The sequence below is a fragment of the Mustela nigripes genome, chromosome 6, assembly GCF_022355385.1.
Source record: "Mustela nigripes isolate SB6536 chromosome 6, MUSNIG.SB6536, whole genome shotgun sequence".
Taxonomy (NCBI): domain Eukaryota; kingdom Metazoa; phylum Chordata; class Mammalia; order Carnivora; family Mustelidae; genus Mustela; species Mustela nigripes.
In genome coordinates this window covers 107,901,210-107,923,088 of record NC_081562.1, presented here as the reverse complement: position 1 = coordinate 107,923,088, position 21,879 = coordinate 107,901,210, and the positions used below count along the sequence as shown (strand labels likewise).

Sequence of the window (21,879 nt, the reverse complement as noted above, 5' to 3'; positions counted from 1 at the left end):
ACTTGGCAGTGACACAAACATTCAGTCTATGGAAGTCTTAGTTTAATGATAACAAGAAAAAGACTGGAGAGAGTGCCTGGGTGGCTCAGTCCATTAAGCATCTGCCTTCAGCTCAGGTCATGATCCTGGAGTCCCAGGATAGAGTTCTGCATTGGGCTTCCTGCTTAGCAGAGAGTTTGCTTCTCCCTCTGACCCTCCCCCATCTCATTATCTCTTTCTCACTCTTACTTTCTCAAATAAATAAACAAAATCTTTTAAAAAGACAGGAAAAAATAGGAATATTAATCATAATTTTCTTTGGATGATAGGATTATGGATGATTTTTATTCCTTTATGTTTCTGTATTTTTCAAGGTGTTTTTTTTTTTTTTAAGATTTGTTTATTTATTTTAGAGAGAGAGAGAGCATGAGTGGGAGGGGCAGAGGGAAAGGGATAGAGAATCTCAAGCAGACTCCATGCTGAGCTTGGAGCACAACGCTGGGCTCAGTCTCAGGACCCTGAGATCACAATCTGAACCAAAACCAAGAGTTGGATACTCAGCCAACTGTGCCACCTGAGCACCTCTCAAGTTTTCTAAAATAAACACCTTATTTCTTTTTATTGATTTTTATCAAATTTTATTTATTTATTTGACAGAGAGAGCGAGGGAGGGAACACAAGTGGGTGGAGTGGGAGAGGGAGAAGCGGGCTTCCTACTGAGCAGAGAGCCAGATGCGCAGCTAGATCCTAGGAACCTGGGACTATGACCTGAGCTGAAGGTAGACACTTAATGACTGGCGCCCCAGCATCTTATTTCTTTTTAAAAACAATGGAAATAGGGGCGCCTGGGTGGCTCAGTGGGTTAAAGCCTCTGCCTTTAGCTCAGGTCATGATCCCAGGGTCCTGGGATCGAGTCCCACATCGGGCTCTCTGCTTTAGCAGGGAGCCTGCTTCCTCCTCTCTCTCTGCCTGCCTCTGCCTGCTTGTGGTCTCTGTCTGTCAAATAAATAAATAAAATCTTTTAAAAAAATGGAAATAGAAAAAAGTAGTAAATGAGAAGTAGAAGAAATTATCAGTGATTCTGGACATCCCAGGAAGTTTTCTCTAATATCCACTTGGGCCAAACCCTGATGGCCTCATGCCCTCCACTATCATGTCACACAGAACTGGGTGGCAATTCCAGTTTTACCACTTATCTACATGAATAGCCTTGCACAAGCAAGTAACTTATTTTGTGGGCATTTATGTTCTTAATTTATAAAAGTGATGTAAAATCTTGTAGGTTGACGGGAGGATTAAATGAAATAACCCATGAAAAGCCCAGGAATATTGTCTGAACTCGGTAAAAATGTATACCCTCCCTTATTCTGGAAGTAGAGCAAAACATCTGCAGATAGGTGGGTGGAATAGACATTGATGCAGAGTTCTAGTGAATGAAGGACTCAGGACATCAAGCAGGTACCACCTCTGCACTACTACCCTGATCTTCTCAATAGCCTGATCCTCATATTAAAGACTACGGAAATGAGGGGAACACATTAATGAGGCAGACAATGATATGATTAAGGGATAACCCTTGTGACAAACAAGAGCCCTTTCTTCAAGTCATCAGGCAAGGGTCAGCCCTCTTCCGAGAGTGCTGACAGGAGTCAATCTGCTTTTGACTACAGAGCCAAGATGGATATCATACTGAAGCCAATGGTCCTTGAAGACAAAATAATCTCTAAGGCTTCTTTCTTTTTTTTTTTTTTTTTTTTTTAAGATTTTATTTATTTATTTGACAGAGAGAGATCACAAGTAGACAGAGAGGCAGGCAGAGAGAGGGAGAGAGAGAGAGGCAAGCAGGCTCCCTGCTGAGCAGAGAGCCCGATGCGGGACTCGATCCCAGGACGCTGAGATCATGACCTGAGCTGAAGGCAGCGGCTTAACCCACTGAGCCACCCAGGCGCCCCTCTAAGGCTTCTTTCTGCTCTAATTATAATGCTATAATTATAATAAGCAAATGCTGGTAGGAATTTATTCAAATCTATCCAGTCTTCCATCTTTAAGTGCTTGGCAGGTTTCTTTCAAGTTCCATGGGCTATGACAATCCAGGGGGCATTGTTTGGGAGTGTGAAATAAGATCACTTTAAACTCCAGCAGCAGGAGCTCTTCTCAGAGTAAAGGAGAAAGGTCTAGGTCCTGAGCCCTTGAGAGGCTTCCTGCAACTGCACCCTTCCCCCAGGGAGTCAAGCACTAATCTCCATTTAGCAGGATTCCCTAGGGCAGGGGGCTTTAAATTATGGCTGGAAATTCCAAGCCTTAAAATGCTAGTGTGTGTGTGTTGAGATGGCCATTGGGGAGCAGGGGAGGGAAAGAATCCCAAAGGAGGAAGGAGGGTTTGGTTTTGGTTTTGGCTGGAGGCTAAAAAACAGACATTCTGGACAGTACCATTCAGGAACTCCACTTCTCTTAGCTCCCTTGTGGTCAGCAGATCCCAGGAGAATCTATCACGTCATCACTCATCTGTTACCTTTTCCCCACTGCCTTCCTCAGCCACCATCAAGCCTCCCGCTCCTGGTCACCATAGCAACCGGGACGAGCCAGCATCCAGCTCTGCCGCACTGACTTCCCCAACCCCAGCTGAGATGCAGCAGTGAGGACAAGAAGCGAGAGGCAGACACACAGGATCTAGGTCCTTCCTTGTTGCCCCGACTGTGAATCCCTGGACCCTGGGAGAGAGTTGCGGAGAAGGGACAAGGGGGAGAAACAGCTGTACCTTGGAGCCTCCCGATGCCGACCTCCGGTGCGGGGTCCAGCGCGAAGGTGGAGTGGGCAGCACTGAACGTGTGTGCTGCCATAGCCGCGGCACCTGTACACCGAGGACCAACCGACTCTGGAGAGCCAGCATCTGTTACTTATCGAGGAGATGCCCTTTGAAGCCCTAATCGGTGAGTACCATCAAGTTTTCCTTTGGGTGAACAATCTCTGAAATGACAAGGTTATATGTTTTGATTACTGCCTTTAAGAAAAAAAAATCATATTTTTAAATTGCTTATGATTGGAAAGCATTTTCCCTTCTGACATCTTTGGGTTTCTGGGAATTGTTATTTCCTTCTCCCTTTAAATGCGCTACTCCCTTAACCAGTGGGAGCTACACTCCAGTCTGTGTCCCCATTACCGCAGAACACCCCACTGGTGCAGATACCAAGCATCACAAATAAACACTCCAAAGGCTATCCTAGAAGCAGCAGGGCTCCGTTTCCCAGCACCTTCATCCCATTTGCTTTGCGTTCTTATCCTACAATCAAAGAAATAACGTCCTCAGGCAAACCGGTGGCATGCCAGATATCAGAGGAATGCCAGGAAGTCCTTGTTCCTTTCTGGTGAGCTCAAGGAAATGAATCCATTACCTCAGCGAGAAGAAACAATTGTTACACGAGGAGAGAAATCCACTTCATGCCAGTAGGGGGCGCGAGCGCTTGCCTGCGCGGCTAAGTACACAGCCCAAAGGCCACACAGACACGCACGCACGCGTGTACCGGGAGGCTGCGGGGGGATGGAGGGCACTCCTTCTCCTGGAGATTTTTAACAAAAGGATGGGCAAATTCATTCCTTCTTGGAAGCACAGGGAAGCGCCAGATGGCTTCTAGGGGACTGCATCTTGTTTTTAGAATTGAATGATTACGACTCCGTGGCAAAATACTTTCTGTGTATTAAGTCCTTTCCTTGCCAGACTACCCTTCCCATTACTCTCCACCCCTCCCTCGAAAAAAAAGCTTTGTTATTGGCCTAGCACTGTAATCAACTACTTAGAGTTTTCATTGTTATTAAGATTCCTTTCAAGGGAAAGGTGAAATCTTGTTAAAAGGTAAACAGAAGGCGGAACTGTTGGGTCCTTGCCTCACTGTTCAGTGGTTCTCCGCTGGCCGCCGGTTGGAACACCTGGGGAACTTGAAAAAAAAAATACTGATTCCTGGGTCTCATCCCCAGAGATTCTGACTTAATTGGTCTGGGACACAGCCTAAGCTGTGGGCTTTTTAGAGGCTACGAGGTGATGCTAATGAACTAAGTTTGCAATCCACCATTCCAATTGATTAGGATGACATTTTTCCAGTTGAATTTGATAGTTAAACTAAGTCTCTCAAAGAAGCTACTTCTGGGGGCGCCTGGGTGGCTCAGTGGGTTAAGCCGCTGCCTTCGGCTCAGGTCATGATCTCAGGATCCTGGGATCGAGTCCCGCATCGGGCTCTCTGCTCAGCAGGGAGCCTGCTTCCTCCTCTCTCTCTCTCTCTGCCTGCCTCTCTGCCTACTTTATAATCTCTCTCTGTCAAATAAATAAATCAAAAATCTTTAAAAAAAAAAAAAAAAGAAGCTACTTCTGTGGGGCACAGTATATAATTGTTGTGAATGCCTAGAAGCTACAAGCTGAGACAGATGGCAGGGATCTAGCTGCCCAAAGGGCTCAGAATGAAGGTGATGTTTCAGATGTGGGTGGGAGCAAGCATCTCTTTCAGAATAGGTTCTGTCACTAACTGAAATGTTCTGATTTATATTCCAGGGCAAGGGGAGAGATGTGTGTTTTTGCAAGTCTGTAGGGTGAAAGCCATGGCTCCCAGTAGATTTATAGGCTTTATGTCTGTTGGTACTAATCAGGGTCACATGTGTAAATCTTCCCCCCACTCCAAGGAGAATGGACGTGGAGGGAAGAGAAGGGGTTTAGAATGCAGTGGTCACTCTGAAAAAGGGAGAAACAATAATAAGATCACTTAAGAATCATAAAATCTTATTCTTCTCAGGCTGAAACCCCTTCCAAAGGGCTTGAACTCCTCCTAAGCTTAAGGGGTATCCGAACATCTTAGGTTCCCTGAAAATTCAGGCATCAGCTCTGCAAGTACCACTGCAAACAGGAGGGCAAACCTTGCAGGAGGTTTTTCCAATGCTCACATGGTAATATTATCTCATGAATATTCATAAATTCTGTGAAGCAGGTGGGAGGCAGAAACTACACAGCAATACCTAAGGTCCTCAAGGAGATTAGGTAAGACCTCAAAACTCTGGGCATGAGAAGTTCAGATTTTAAATACTTTATTAAGTATCATTTACCAGCCTGGAGTCAGAAATTCACCCATCATGGCTGTCTTTTGTTCCTGCTTTAATTTTGGTTAGAAAAATGATTACGGCCTCCTTGAGGGATAAAAGTACTATATCTTCTGAAACCCTCAGCAAGCCTCATTCACCAAATAAAAAGGCAAGAGAACTCAGATTCTGTTTAAAGATCATACAAGCTACCTGATGTGGATCACAAAGCCTAATGTGCCAGGGCCACTGAGGGAGTAACTGGGAGGTACTTCCTGACCACAGAAACACCACACTGCTACACGGGATTATTTGTATGCCTGCATTCTCAGGCTCTGCCCTCCACAAGTCCTTCCCTAATACCTCTCTCCAAGCAACCCAAGACAGTTGTAACCACCTCCATCCTGCCCTTTAGTCATTGTTTTTCTAGTCTGTGCACAGCCATATACACAACACTATTTGTTCCCTCTTGGAGTCCATCTGACCACCCCCCTCCCCTGAGACAATGCCTTCCCTTACCTGCCATGGGTCTCCCCCAGGCTTCCTCCAGCATTCACTTGTCAAGTCAGGCCATAGGCATGCTTAACCTTGCCTGCTCTTAGCTCTCTCAGCTGAACTGGAGCTACTTTCGACTAATTCCACATGAGGGACCGCTCCAGGTGGCTTATGCTACCTCAGACCCAAGGCCCTCCCCCAACAGACCACCTTAGAGCTGATTCTAGAAGACCTTTTTATCCCGGGTGTGTTGATACAACTTCTGTTCCTCTTATGTTGTACTGCTCTTTTGAGATTGAACAAAACCTTTAATTTAAAGTATTTTGAATACTACAAAACAAACCTTTGGAACTCAAAAAAAAAAAAAGCACACACTAGAATTCCATGCATAGCTATATACTGTATGATTCCATTTACATGACGTTCTGGAAAAGACAAAAACAAAAAAAAAAAAATTTAGCAATTACCAGGAACTGGAGGTGTGGGGGAGAAGTTGACTACAAAGGGGAACAAGGAGAGTTTGAGGATAATAGAGGTATTTTACAGTGGCATATATTTGTTAAAAGCCAGAGCCTTACACTAAAAAGAGTACATTTTTAATATGTAAATTATATCTCCATAAACTTGACGGGGGTAGGGGTGAACTCCTTGGATAAATTCAGGGTCCATAAAAAGAAATTCACTCACTTGAGGAAGTAAATGAGCAAACAAACACATAGATATGTGTTTGTTTTGACAGCGATCAAAAGTGAAAATTATAACACTGCTACTCTTTTATTTTTTGCTAATGATTAGCAAATTTTAAAAACTGGGGCACCTGGGTGGCTCAGTTGGTTAAAGGTCTGCCTTCAGCTCTGGTCATGATCCTGAAGTCCCTTAATCTCCCTGTTCAGCCTGTAGTCTGCTTCTCTCTCTCCCTTTGTTCCTCCTCCCCACTCATGCGCGCGCGCGCTCTCTCTCTCTCTCTGGCTCACTCTCAAATAAATAAATATACAATCTTAAAAAAAAAAAGTAACATAATGCCATTGAGGGGGCAATAAGATTGCATTGCTTATTGTGTGTTGCAGTGTAAATTGGTAAAATTAGGGGGGGATGGAAGATGATCATATATAGGAAAAGTTCTAAAAGTACTATATCCTGGAATTTTTCTCAAAACAGTTTTTAAATAAATATTTTAAAAATTCCAAATGCATGAAAGATATCCTCTAGTGTGCTACCTTAAAAAAAAAAAAAAAAGAAAAAAGAAAAAGAAAGAAATAGCTGAAATGTCCAACATTGGAGGAATAATGAAAAAATTCATGGTACATCAACACAATGGAATATTTTGCCTTCATAACAAAAGCTTAAATCCAGAGACAAGTAGAAAGAAACATGGAAGAGATTTATGATTAAATCGATGACAAAATATAAAATAGCAAGCATTCCATGTTTGTAGCTTTTTTTTTTAAAGATTTTATTTATTTATTTGACAGAGAGAGTGACAGCAAGAGAGGGAACACAAGCAGGGAGAGTGGAAGAGGGAGAAGCACGCTTCCCACAGAGCAGGGAGGCCAATGCAGTACTCAAGCCCACCTGAGATCATGACCTGAGCCGAAGGCAAACACCCAATGACTGAGCCACCCAGGTGTTCCTCATGTTTGTAATTTAAAATAACTGTGTACCTGGAAGCCAAAAATCCTCACGTGCGAGTTACTGTGCTAAACTGAGGTACTATAGATGATTTTTAAGTTTTAAAAATTCATTATTCATTTGCTGTTATACATTGCCATCTCATTAATAAAGAACTCTCAAGGGGCACCTGGGTGGCTCAGTGGGTTAAAGCCTCTGTCTTCGTGTCAGGTCATGATCCCAGGGTTCTGGGATCGAGCCCCTCAAGTCTGCTGAGCAGAGAGCCTGCTTCCCTTCCTCCCTCTCTGTCTGCCTCTCTGCCTACTTGTGATCTCTGTCTGTCAAATAAATAAATAATATCTTAAAAAAAAAAAAAAAGAATTCTCAAACCTTCAAGATAGAAAGAAGTACATGTGGAGGAGAAAAAAAATCCCATAAATTATAATATTACAATGTAGAATGTTGTTTTCTTGGCTCTAGAAACCAGAGAAATAATGAGAGTCACAATTATGTTGAATAAGCTCAAGCTGTATAGATTTTTGTTCATTCTTGTTATGAGCTAATGTCAGTTTTGGTAAATTCCTTGCTTATGGCAAGCAGGTTGTCAATATCTGCTTGACTGAATAATTAGGTCTTTTAGTTGTGTTTTTCACCATCTCAAACCTAGGAAAACCTGAATTTATCTCTGAAGAAGCATCAGAAATCTTAGTACAAATAACACTTTTTCCTTATCTATATATTGTGAGAGGACTTTAATTTTTCCAGCATAGTGAATGCCATCTTTGGGTTCCCCCCTCCATTAAAATAATTATAAGATCACTTTAAGGAATGTCTGGTTGGCTTAGTTGGTAGAGCATGCAAGTCTTGATCTTGGGGTTGTGAGTTCGAGCCCCATATTGGATGTAGAGATTACTTAAAAATTTTTAAAAAGAATTATAAACTAATTTTAACTAGGTCACAGCTCTGAAGAGAAAGACAGGGTGTAGCTTGGATAGAAATCTGGAGAAATTTTCTTAGAAATTTGCCTAATGTAGATGTTTAAATGATGGAGCTGTTTTATTTGAGGTGAGAAGGAGAGTGGGGGCAAAAAGAAAACCAACAACTTAGAAAACCTGCTCTTTTGGGGTGCCTGGGTGGCTCAGTCGGTTGTGTCTGCCTTTGGCTCAGGTTGTTATCCTGGGGTCTTGGGATGGAGTCCTTCATCGGGCTCCCCGCTCCATTGGGAGTATGCTTTTCCCTTTCCCTCTGCCCCTCCCCCTGCTCATGGTTTTATATGTGCACTCTCTCTCTCTCTCTCAAATACATAAAATCTTTAAAAAGAAAGAAAGAAAAAAGAAAAGAAGGAAGGAAGGAAGGAAAAGAAAACCTGCTCTTTCTCTTCTAGGCTCTAGCACCTTCAGACCAAATGGCCTAGTGTATCATTTCTGCCTCCCCACCTTAACCTTTGGTTTGCTGTGTAACCTAAAGATAGACATTTAGTGTCTCTGTGCCTCATTTCCATATCCTTAAGAGGAATGAAAATTTTTGTCTCTTCCTTTTCCAAAGGCAGGTTGGGTGGAAGATTTAGATTATATGCATATTTATGTACGCCCTCTGCTCTTTTTCCTAAGGGTGTCTGCATTTTCTGATAGACCTTCCACAGACAGGACATCAGGACACAGGTGGAGGACAGAGATATGAGGGAAACCTCCATAAACAAAACTGTGTGTGTGTGTGTGTGTGTGTGTGTGTGTGTGTAAAAGAGCGAAGGACAGAGGGAGAGAGAAATTGTACTTGAATCAAGTCAGAAGCAATAATCTTTGGACTAAAAAAAGAATCGATTTGTTGAACTAACCCTACAGAGATAATAATTTTCATTTTTAGGGAAATAACATTAATATGTATTAAGCACATACTCCAGGCCACTGCCTTCGTGTAAATTATTTCCATCAACCCTCAACAAATCTCTGAAATAAGCATTATTTTTCCCATTTTTCTGATTTAGAGGGAATTGCTGCAATTTGGAGACATTAATGTAACCGGGGTTTTATGCAGAAAAGTGGGGATTTGAGTTCATTTTTCTCTCAGGACAAAACCTGCTCTATTATGCCTCCATGTCAGATAGACTTGGGCTAAGATAGCTTAGTCCATTCATTAGCTGTGTAACCTTGGGCAAGTTTTTTAACAGCTCTGAAGTTCAATTACCTTGTATTAAAATAGAGATAATAATGACACAAAACTAGGTTCTTAAGAAGGTTATCTCATACCTTGGGTGGTGTTTTGTTTTGTGGTTGCAAACATCAGAGATAGACTTTACGGCTAACTTTGGGGAGTGGTGGGAGAAATTTATTGGAAGAAGATGAATTAGCTAACATAAATGAATGAAAAGTATACTACCAGATCTTGCTAAGGATGAGAAACAGGGCTGCTAAGGGGATCTAGACAGTAGAGAGAGAACCAGTTTCCTTCTTCAGGATATTCACAACGGGATGTAACAGCTTAGGTCAATTTCAGTATTTGTGTCTTTCCATAACACTGAAATTCGAAGAAAAGAAGTCAGCCTGGCCTTGGCTGGGCTGTGTGCTGTCTACCTCACAGGTGAACAAGATGCTTAGGCTGACATGCCCACAGGCCTGCATGCAGCAGGGAAAGGAAATTCCCACAGAAGATATAGGTGTTGTTCCCCGAGAGAGGGCCTGGGTGCTAAGTAGGCACAAGTCAGTGATACCCACCACGGAACTGATCCAGGTCCTGGCACAGAGGAACAGTCTGTGAATGCTTGCTGCTGGCGTTCTCACATCACTTTCTGTAAGATAGCAGTTCCAGATCAGCAAATTGTGGTATAACAGTAATCCTGAAATCTATTTCAGTGTTCTCCATATGTGTGCTATGTTAGGCACATGTAGAAGATGGTATTTGACCAGTACCCTGGGGTGAACTGACAAGGTACTCCTGCAGGAAGAGGCTAGATGGAAGGCTCGGGCCACTGCTGGTCCTACCTGGCAGCCCTGAGAGCTGAGGGCATCACAATGTGGCACCCATTAGTGACACACTGGTAACAAAGCTTAAGCTTATATAATAGAGCTTTCAAACTACCCACCATTACCTAGTCTCAACTCAGCTTACACCACCTTTCCTCCTCCCAATTTTTTTTTTTGAAGATTTTATTTATTAATTTGAGAGAGAGAGAGAATGAGAGCATGAGAGCACATGAGAAGGGGGAGGTCAGGGGGCAGAGGGAAGAGCAGACTCCTCACCAAGCAGGGAGCCCCAAGCAGGGCTTGATCCCAGGACTCCAGGATCAAGACCTGAGCTGGGGGCAGTCACCCAGGCGCCCCCCTTCTTCCCAAATTTCTCATGAGGCTTCCCAGTAGGCAGGCAGGAGTTGAAGTCAATAGTGGTGACCCAGAGTCATCTTCAGTCTCCACTCCTTCCTTAGGGCTTTCACAGTCAGGAATTCAAGATTTGCAGAAAATCAAAGTAACTTCTCTTGCAGATAAGGTTTAGGGATATTTGGCCTAAGGGGCCTAAACTATCTTAGAGATTTTATTTTGCTGAAGCCAATGATTTTGCAATGATATACTCTCTGGGACTGCACTGAGGCACGCTGCAGCTCTTGTTGAAGCAAATAGGCTGGGTTTCCCAGCAGGACAAGACGTTGGCCATACAAAAGATGGCCACGATTGTGGAGGCAGCCAGAGCACGCAAAGACTGTGTAAAGTTGAAAACATGTGATGCCCTTCTCATTCCTTTTTCTCTTTTTTGGGGGGGGGGGTGCTGTTTGAGGAGGAGGCTGTTGAGGAAGAGGAGGCTGTTGTTTTTATTTTTTCTCATTACAAAAGCATGTTCCATAGTCCATTCTTTCCCAAAATGAAAAAGCACAAATAAGCAAAAAGAAGAAAATCTCATACCCTACCCATCCCTTGCTTTACTTAGATGTTAACATGTTAATATTTATCCTTTCAAATTAGATATCTATAGATAAAGATATCTATATCTATATATCTATATATATAGATAGATATATACACAGAGATATCTATATATCTATATATATAGATGTGTGTGTGTGTAGACATATATATAATTTTTGGTAAATTTTTCTTAGATGTGGCTGCATATGAAGCAATTAGTCCAGAAAAATCCTGTTATCAATATTTGCCATGTTTCTAGAGACTTCCAAGAACTTGGTCTGAGTTGGATTAGAGAAGAGCCTTCTTGCACTAGTTTCCTAAAACTCTATTTTGATGATGATTACAATGTGGTAACCATAGATGTTATTTTGCAGCAACTTTAATGATTAGAGATTTCTTCTATAGACTATACTGGTTTCAGTTTGCTTACACGTAGATAGAATTTCTGACCGCAAACGTACGGACCAATGAGCTGGGACAAACACTTCTTAATTTTTTGACATTGTATTATGGAAAATTGATGCAAAAATAGATTTGCAATTTTTCAAGTTGTGTTTAAACTAGCATGGTGAAACTTGCAAATCAGGAGTTAGTTATATTTAATTAGTTAAAAGATTTCTAACTTTTTAAAACCCCACTATGAAATGTTAGCCTAGGGATAAACCCCAGAACCGAGGATGTATTCCAGTTCTTGGACATCCCAATCTATGATTCCCTTTTCTCCAGAAGACTGGGTTATTTCAAACCAGTCTTTGGTATAGAAGAGGAGAGGAGCAAGGGCATCAAGTTTTTCATCTCATGTCTTCATAGGTCTATATGACAATGCATGTAGCCCAGGAATCAAAATTGTACCAAACCATCCTCTTCTTCCCTCTTGATTCTCTTATCCTATAGAGAGAGAAGAGAGCATTCTGAGTCTGTCCGGCATCCTAGAAAACTTTATGCTACACATAGCTTGGGATTTCCCTGGAGATAGCTTCAAGATAAGTACCTCCTGGAGTCATGATGCAGTGGTAATGGGTGTGATATTTGGACTACAGAATCTCCCCACAACTAGTGTTTCAGTCAGCATTTTTTGCATTGCCAGTGACAGAAAGCTGACAAAATCTGATTTACGCTTAAAAAAAAAAGGTGGGGGGAGTATTTACTATTTCATATAACTGGCTTCCCATGAAACTTGATTCAAGGCTCACATACGTGACCAAATCCAACTTTGCTTCTCTCCATTTCTCAGCTCCACTCCTTCAGGTTTTTTCCTCCTGCAGGCAAAGTCTACCTCATGGCCCCAGATGGCTGCCAGCAACTTCCAGTGCTACCTGCATCCCACTTCAAGTTCAGAGAAGGGTTGTGATTACTTCCAGCCAAACTACACTGAAAATGGGGAGAGGTAAATTCTTCCATGAGAAATTAGGCTGTCGATAGCTGGAGAAAAGGACTTTATGTAGGGGCAACCACAAAACAGAAAGCTCAGGGCGCCTGGGTAGCTCAGTGGGTTAAAGCCTCTGCCTTTAGCTCAGGTCATGATCCCAGGATTCTGGGTTCGAGCCCTACATCAGGCTCTCTGCTCAGCGGGGAGCCTGCTTCCTCCTCTCTCTGCCTGCTGCTCTGCCTACTTATGATCTCTGTCTGTCAAATAAATAAATAAAAAAAAAAAACAGAAAGCTCAAGGACACGAAAGCTAAGCAGGAGCTGAGAGTCACGTTGAGTGGACTGGTGAACCACTCAGTACTGGAGGATGGGCTGCCAGCTTGGCCTGTCTTGGATTTATCCCCATCACAGAATTGGGTCTTATTGAAGAAGCACAAACTGATTTTAATATTGGCCTGTACTAATGGTGACACATTTTACAGCTGAAAAAATTTCTATGCATGGATTTGTCACCCATTTCAAAGTTATAGTGTATAGATTTATGTGTTATTTTGAGCCATCTGTTCCACTACCATTTTTATTGGTTCAGGTAAAATGACACTGAGTTTATCTGAGCTCTGATCATTTGAACAAATTCTACTCTGATTTTTCTATCATTTTTCAGGGATTTGGGAGAAGGGTTGTTAAATGGAGGAAAAGGGAAACACTCATTTTCCTGTTTAGTTTCAGGGCACTTGGAAGGAAAAATATATATTCACCACTTTTTTTTTTTTTTAAGATTTTTAATTTATTTATCTGACAGACAGAGATCACAAGTAGGCAGAGAGGCAGGCAGAGAGGAAGGGAAGCAGGCTCCCCGCCGAGCACAGAGCCCGATGCAGGGCTCGATCCCAGGACCCCGGGATCATGACCTGAGCTGAAGGCAGAGGCTTCAACCCACTGAGCCACCCAGGTGCCCCTATATTTACCACTTTGATAGGTAAAAATACACTATAATAATTGAAACAACGAGATGTTCTTCATCTGTTCAACTGACAAGGATTACAAAAGAAGAGAAATGCCCAGGATTGGTGAGGGTTCAGAGAAATAGCCCCTTCATAGCTTACTGGTGGGAAAGTAACTGGTGTAAACTTCCTGAAAGACAACTTGCCAATATATATGGAACACTTAAAAATGTGTATGACCTTTGACCAAGGAATTGTGTTTCTAGAAATACTAGGAAATAATCATAGCATATATAAACATTTATATATGTGGATAATCTTTGAAGTTACATATATAATGGAAAATTGGAAATAATCTTTATGACTAAAAAGAAAATCTTGGTTAAATAACTTAAAGTATATTCATTTAAAGTGCAGTCACTTAAAGTCATGTATTAGAATAATATTTATTGGAATGGGAAAATTCCTAGTCTATTGTTATGGAGAAAGTAGACTGCAGAGGAGTTTGATTAAATTTTGTTTAAAAGATACATACAAGGGGCGCCTGGGTGGCTCGGTGGGTTAAGCCGCTGCCTTCGGCTCGGGTCATGATCTCGGGGTCCTGGGATCGAGTCCCGCATCGGGCTTTCTGCTCAGCAGGGAGCCTGCTTCCCTCTCTCTCTCTCTCTGCCTGCCTCTCCATCTACTTGTGATTTCTCTCTGTCAAATAAAAAAAAAAAATTAAAAAAAAAAAAAAAAAAGATACATACAAGGGGCGCCTGGGTGGCTCAGTGGGTTAAGCCGCTGCCTTCGGCTCAGGTCATGATCTCAGGGTCCTGGGATCGAGTCCCGCATCGGGCTCTCTGCTTGGCAGGGAGCCTGCTTCCTCCTCTCTCTCTCTCTGCCTGCCTCTGTGCCTCTATGCCTACTTGTGATCTCTGTCAAATAAATAAATAAAATCTTAAAAAAAAAAAAAGATACATACAAAAAAGACATGCACAAATACACAAAGAAAATACAGGAAAAATACATGGAAATAGTAACAGTGATAAGCTGTTAAGGGTAATGAGTAATTTTAACTTTTTGTAAGTCTCTGTATTAAAAGTTTTTTAACAATGAACATGTATTACTTTTGAAATCAGAATTTTTTTTTCTTAAAAGTAAGACAGAATTTTAAAAAAACTAAGACAGAATACACCATAATTCTTTGGCCAAATCATGGGTTGATATTATCCCCCCTCCTACTGTTTGGTACATGTCCTGTTATTTCTGGGTACCCTCCATTTTTCCACCTTCCTCCCCAATACAGAGGCCATCTCCCCCACTCTACCCTTTCCCAGAAGCCTGTCCAGTGCTCTTCATCCTACTCTAAAGGACATGCTTTCCGACATGAGCTTGCAGTCAGCCTGGGAATGGAATCCTGTCACATAATTTGAGGAGTTTGGGCTGACCCATTCCTCACCAAATGAATTTGATGTTTATCTCCCTCTCCACTTGGAGAGTACAGGCTTCATTTGCGATCAGTCAGGAAAACCCCACACAACCTGACAGTCCTTTGCTCCTGGTAGGTGCCCACTAAATGTTAGAGTGCATAAAGGAAACACTTAGATAAACAGAGGTATTTTTTTTTTAAAAAGATTTCATTTATTTATTTGACAGAGATCACAAGTAGGCAGAGAGAGGAGGGAAGCAGGCTCCCCGCCGAGCAGAGAGCCCGATGCAGGACTCGATCCCAGGACCCTGAGATCATGACCTGAGCCAAAGGCAGAGGCTTTAACCCACTGAGCCACTGAGCCACCCAGGTGCCCCAGCAGTGGGAGTGAAAATTAACTGGACTGACTAGCCCTGGGCCAGGCAGAGATGGAAACAGAAGTATTGCCTTCAGAATTATCAGGCTTAGCTTTCTTAATGATATTAAAAGTTTACTGGCTCCCACATCATTTTGCGAGGTGGTCCACCCCTGTGAGGATTTCTGCAGTTTAAAAAGAATGAGATCATTAGCCCAGCTTACATTTTCAGGGCTGTCTTACAAGTGTCAGTGGAGCAGAGTACTTTACTAAACAGCAACTAGGAAACTTCCCAGAATCTGTAAGCAGCAGCAGCCCTGCACATAGAAATCCCTTCCTCCTGGGCGCAGGGCTGATTGTATCTCCAGGTACTTCAGGCAGTGGTGGGGGTTACGGGCAGTTTTTGTTGCCCTTTGCTACTGAGTTTGCCAGGTGTGTCAAAGGCATAATCTCAGAGATAGAATATAAACACGACAGTAGAGAGAAAAGCTTAGTGCTTCTCACTACTTGTAGAAGCCTTCCTTGACTTGTTTTCCACCCACTGTCAGCACTGGTGCCCTTCTCCCTGGATTCCATGCTGGGGGGTTTGCTGTTATTTCTTCCCGTGTTGCTTATAAATTGTTCTCTACTGGTTATATGTGAAAAGACTGTGTTCACTCAGGGAGCAGGGATTTCAGTGGGGGAGAAAATGACAACTTGGAAAACCAGACTTCATTATTGAACACTCTTGTCACCAGAGTTAAACTGGTCAGCATTTCTGAGCTGAAGTTTTCTCCTCACTGCAGACAAACTGCTCGTAACCTTCCTGACATGGTTATTTTGAGGCTGAAATGGTATTATAGGTATAGACATGTAAAAAATGATATAAGTGTATGACATTATCTTTTGAATGGAATGCTGTAGCTTCTTAAGAAATAGGAGATAGTGGGGTGCCTGGGTGGCTCAGTGGGTTGAGCCTCTGCCTTTGGCTCGGGTCGTGATCTCAGGGTCCTGGGATTGGGCCCCCTCAAGCTCTTTGCTCAGCGGGGAGCCTGCTTCCTCCTCTCTCTCTGGTACGTCTCTGCCTGCTTGTGATCTCTGTCTGTCAAATAAATAAAATCTTTAAAAAAAAATAGGAGATAGTATTGCACTATGGGTTTGTGAAGGTAGAAATGACAGACCTCAACATGTGTACTTGGGCAAATCAGCTTCTTTAAGGCTCATTTTCTCTCCATAAAACAGGAATAATAATAGCACTTCACAGAGTTCATGTGATGGTGAAATGAAATGATACATACAGAGCATTTCCCAATAGTACTTAGCACATAGTAAGCATTTAATGAACGTAAGCAGCTGCTGCTGCTGAAAATGAATGAGAGAGGAAACTATATTAATAAAAATTGCATACTGGGGCAGAAACTCAGGGTTATGGTGGCACTGAGCAGAAATGGGAGCTCTATAAGCTCACAGCTTCTGTTAACTAACCTGGGAGTTCAAGGAGAGACTAGACTTTCTAGAACTCACTGAATAATAGTTGGAAGATGAGTTGGGGGTGGGGTGGGGCCTGGATAGTGGAGCTATTAGAAAAGTATCCCTAACACCTCATATAATTTGGAAGAAGGTTGAGTGGATGTAGGATGAGCAGATGATGGAAGATTGAAAAGTTCTGAAAAATAAAGGTGGAGTTGGTCTGAAGTTTGGTGGCCAAAATGTTGGTCTAGCTGCTGGTATAAAGCTCTAAAATTGAGCAGAATAGGCCCCCAAGGGCTGTTTTCAAGTCTTGAATTTGACGTGTAGTGTGACTAAAAACAGAATTAGCCATGAATAGTTGAATGGTATGCCAGACACTTCAGATAGTGCTTCAGCCACTCTAATGAGAACTGCCCAGTGAGCTGTGTTGCTAAAAGTATGGATTCTGGATGCTTCAACAGGTGTAGTAATTACGAATTGAAACTTTTATACTGTGGAGGAAGAGAGAAGGAAGAAGAAAAGGTGACTCTTGTAAGAGTAGAAATTATGAGATATTTGTAGGGGGGAGTAGAGAGTTGGGGTGTTCACCACATATAAGAAAAATGCTTTGCTTTAAGAGAGGAGGGACAAAGAATATTGAATGTGTCTTTACACAAGATGGAGTCTATAGTGTTTGTATAAAGTGTACTTTCAACTAGAAAGTGTATGTTCAACCAACGTTTTTTAAGATGGGGGAACATACCGAAAATTGAAGAATATATATAAATACTGCCAATCCCACGCAAAGGATTATAGGACCACAAAATATGAAAGGACCATCAAAGATCATTTCTAGTTCAATATTGTCATTGGATTAGATGAGGAAACTGAGGCCGAGAGATACAGAGTAACCTATCCAAAGTCACACACATATATCTGGTGCAATTCTCTCCATATCTTGTTTTAACTCTCTTACCCCCAAATTTGAGGAGCCCTTAAATTGTTTCCCGTCTGGATAAGATCAGGAAAAAAATTCTGGTTTTGTTTTGTGGCGGCTTCTGAGGGAAACAAACAAGTTCCCTTTAAACGCATCCTCTCTTCTCCCCATCTGGCAGGTTTGATATGCCCACCGCGTTTTTCCATTGGCCATTTTGTGTGGTTCCTTGCGCCCTTCCAGGATTCCCAACCAATCAACTCCTCCCTTTCTCACTTGGGCTGTGCTTTGAGGAATGTACCATATGGACCGTGCGGGGGGATAGAGAGGAGGAAGGGAGTGGCGACAGTCTATTTCTTTACCTTTTGCATATACCATTGAGGTTCTGGCAAAGCCTGAGCCTGCAGGTAGCAACAACGCCCTGAGGACGGGAACCACGTACCAGTTTCAGAGGCGCACTTAGATCTGTCGCCCCTGAGACTGGGGTCCTATAGCAAGGGCTGAAGGGCCGCAGCCCCCGCCCTCCCATGTGCCCGCCCAGCCTCCGGCGGCGGCGCCGCTGCTTCAGCTGCGGCCGCTGCTGTTGCCCGCGCGGACGCTGCGGCTGGCGCGCGGGGGCTGCGGCGCTGCGGGGCTGCGCGCGGGGAGCGGGGCTTGGCGACCCGGGCCGGCCAGGGGACGCCGGCGCCGGGGGACACACCAGCATGAGGCGAAGGTGAGGACCGGGGTTCGAGACCTAGACCGGCCCCAACCGTTCCGTGGGGGCCGCATTCCACCCGCGCCCTGAGCGCAGGGTTTCCGGGGTCCCCAAGGGTGACTCCAGAGCCGGCGAGAACCGCGACCAGACCTGTGGCTGAAGACCTTACCCGGGGTAGCCGGGAGGGCTCGGGACCCGCCGTGGACGCCTGGCGCCTCCTTCTGGCGGCCCCTTCGAGCCCTTTTCCTAGCGGGGCGGCGGAGTGGACGAGGAAGCTCCTCCTCGCGCTTCTCCGGCTCTCCCGACCCCTGTCCTTGACCTTCAGGAGTTGGATGTTCGGTCAAGTGTGGCCTCGCGTGCCCAGGAGTTCCAGGGGAGGCTGGCATTGGGGAAGCCAGGGGATTGGGGAGGCTTCCAGCGTCTGTGGGAGTGGGAAGGAGAGTGGCTGGGACTGAATTTTCTGAGGAAGCTTTGGGGGTGGGGGCGAAGATCTCTTATCTTAACCCAGGAGTGGTGGGGTCCCGAGGCTTGGAGATGGGGTGCGTTCTGCCCTGGCGCCCAGGCCCAGCCTCCGGGCCATTGGCCTTCCACTCGAGCTGGGGTATGGGACTCCTCTGTTGCATCGTGGCCGGGCTAGTGCTGGCTTCCAGGGCGGTAGGTCCTGTCTTGATCTGGAGTCTAACAGATGCTGAGTGTGGATTTCTGGGTCGCTCTGGGCAGGTGGCCATGAGAACCATGAAGTGCTTTTGCCTTTTGTTTTCTTAGGGTAGTGGTGGACTGGGTGAGATGATGGCAGCCACGTACGTCACTTATCTATGAGCCATTCCCCCTTGCCTAACTGCCTTACAAGGTGATAGTGTTATTGGAGGTCTGTGTGATACAACTGTGAATTCCTAGTTTAAAAACCACCTGGAGGAGCCCTTACACACATCAGAGACTTGCCTTGTGTTAGCAGAAAACCAGACGTAGTGATAGTCTTTGCAGGTTCTGGCATGGATGGTAAACTAGTCATCACAATTGTTTGTTGGGCCCCTCAGGCAAGGCCTCTACCTTATCCCATTAAGGGGCATGGATTAGCCCTATGTCTTGGCTGGTTTTTTCTCCGGAGGTTTAATTCAGGGAAAACGTTTCCAAGAATCCATGCAGATCACAGTTACTTTCTTTTAATGTTGGTGTTTAACACAGACATTAATTAAGGTTAACATGAAGTGCATTAATGCAGAGAATTGTGAACATCAGAACATCAGTATTTGGTCCCATTTGACACTTTGCTGTGTGGGCAATCATGTAGGATGATGGTTTGTACCCCAAGGGTGAGAATGAGTTGGATTTTATTTTTTTAATTTATTTTTTATTTTATTATTTTTTTAAGATTTTATTTATTTATTTATTTGACAGAGAGAGAAATCACAAGTAGGCAGAGAGGCAGGCAGAGGGGGGGGGGGAGCAGGCTCCCTGCCGAGCAGAGAGCCCAATGCGGGACTCGATCCCAGGACTCCGGGATCATGACCGGAGCCGAAGGCAGCGGCTTAACCCACTGAGCCACCCAGGCGCCCCAATGAGTTGGGTTTTATAGTGAGAAAGATATCTTATTTTGCATTGTTGCTGCTAGCAGGGAGGCTTTGCCCTCTCATTACCTGACCACCCAGATGCCAACTCATTATTGTGGTTGCTTTCTTCCTGTGAGCACATCTGTAAAGAGCCTGGAAGAGAGTAGTATACATTCTGGGTTTGATTGTCAAATGTACTCTCAGGTCAGAAATTTGGCTCAGATTGTTTTAGCCCTTAGTGAATTCTTTCTTTCTTTCTTTCTTTTTTTAAGTTCTTTTTCTTTTTTAGAAAAGAAAAAAATTATTTTGACAGACAGAGATCACAAGTCGTCAGAGAGGCAGGCAGAGAGAGAGGGGGAAGCAGGCTCTCGACCCAGGGATCATGACCTGAGCTGAAGGCAGAGTCTTTAACCCACTGAGCCACCCAGGTGCCCCCCCCCTTAGTGAATTCTTATTGTGCTCTATGTTTTAAACATTTTTGAGCTTTTTTTGATAGTATATTAAATAACTGCAGTTAATTCCAGAATTATAGGAAAAACGTGGGTTGAGTATTCCTCTTGCAAAGAATCTTTAGGAATGTGGACCTGGTTCCTATCCAATTTACAGAGAAGGAACTAGGGTTTGGTAGGACCCTAAGTCGAAGGAGTGAGAGCAAGGCTGGCACTCAAACCTGGGCTGTCAGATCTCGAAGTGTGTGCTCTTAAATCCCAAGCTTTAGTGGTGACTAAAGGGCAGATGTCAGTCCCTAACTCTTGTTGCTGGTGCCTCCCTGGGGCCTGATGGCGCTGTGATCGTACTGGGCCTTTATTTTTCATTGATGTAAAGTTTTCACACCCTGGAATTTTTCTCGAGCCGGGGGCATTCTTCTAGCCAGGTGTAGGGTTGCTACTTTAGAAAAAATATTCAGAGCCAAAAAGGCATCTATATTTGGAGAGTAGGAAATACTTAATAAGACCAGAAGGTAAGAATAGGGACAGAGAGAATCAAGGTGGTTTGTGGGCAGGAAATTTGTGATTTTCTAACCCCGGGAATATCTTTACTACCCAGGCTTTTTAAACTTAGGCTGTGCATTGAAATTGTAAACTTGGAGACAGGGCAGCACTGGGCTAAAATCTGTGTAGTAAGGCTCTCAGTTTCTCGTTTAGATGGCAGAGTTGAAATTCTGATTCCTTTCCAGGCTTTAGCTTCTACAAATAATGCAGTAAGTTATGGGAATGATGGGGATATTGTTTGGAAATTCACCTAAACTCTTTGTGGACTTCCCCTTCCTTTCATGCTTCGCTCGCCCATCTTCAGTTCCACTTTTTCAGAATTCAGCTCTGATCCTATGGAGTTGGAATGGTGGAGGGTGTCAGGCTCTGTGATGTTTGGGACATACCAGTGGATAGAACATCCCTACCCCCGTGGGCTCTCTCTGCTGTACATGACTTGCTGTTGTCATGGTTTGGGCTTTAGCTGTCTTTGGATAAAAACTGGGGATGGAGGACAGGGAAACCATCACCACAAACCCTGCAGTTCATTGATTTGTCATTGTGGAGTCAGAATTTCACAGAGAAAACTGCCAACTGCCACAATTTACAGAAAATGAACAGTGGTGATAATCAGATTACAGAAGGGTGGTGAAGTAGGACTGTTGGTTTGTACCTTGCTGAAAAGGAGAAGAAAGGCAGGAGTTTTTGGTAAGTATTAAGTTTTGTGATAAGAACAACTGGGTCTCCCTGCATCCTTCTTGCGTGGCTTGCTCAGTGTCTATCACAAGAAGGGAGAAACGAGCATGTCTTGGTGTGTGAATGGAAGTCAGGAAAGGAGTCTTTCTGCATTATATAGGTCTACAGAGGTCTCTTTAATTGTATCTCCAATGAAGGATCTGGTTTGGTTAACTCTGGAAGGAGAGAGACAGCCGAGTGGTTAACTAGTGGCTTTATTGACTTCTTTACTATTTTAAATAATAACTGAAAGGCACAGTGAAACTTTAGTTCCAGCCTTGTCCTCTCTTCTTCCCTGCTTTTTTTCCGTTGTTGATTTACATAAGTATGAAGGAAGGCTGAGTTTGGGGAAGTCTTCTCTTTGTCAGTGTTGGAACCTGAGAAGAGAGGAGGGGCAGAGTATCCATCTGAGGGAAGATCAAGAGTAGCAATACTTCTAGCTTCTGTAGCCCC

The 21,879-nt window shown here is 43.7% G+C and overlaps 1 protein-coding gene across 15 annotated transcripts in view; it reads left to right on the top strand.

The window, feature by feature from the left end:
- The first annotated feature begins 2,492 nt into the window (after positions 1 to 2,492).
- The window catches only part of MICAL3 (microtubule associated monooxygenase, calponin and LIM domain containing 3), a 221,544-nt gene continuing 202,157 nt past the window's right edge, over positions 2,493 to 21,879 (top strand). For 14 of the 15 annotated variants that reach the window (XM_059403958.1, XM_059403956.1, XM_059403951.1 and 11 more), the window contains exon 1: positions 18,101 to 18,188. The gene's annotated coding sequence lies outside the window, so the exon portion shown is untranslated. Of the gene's footprint in view, positions 2,910 to 18,100; positions 18,189 to 21,879 lie in introns of those variants that run through there. The other variant, XM_059403945.1, reaches the window with a different exon arrangement.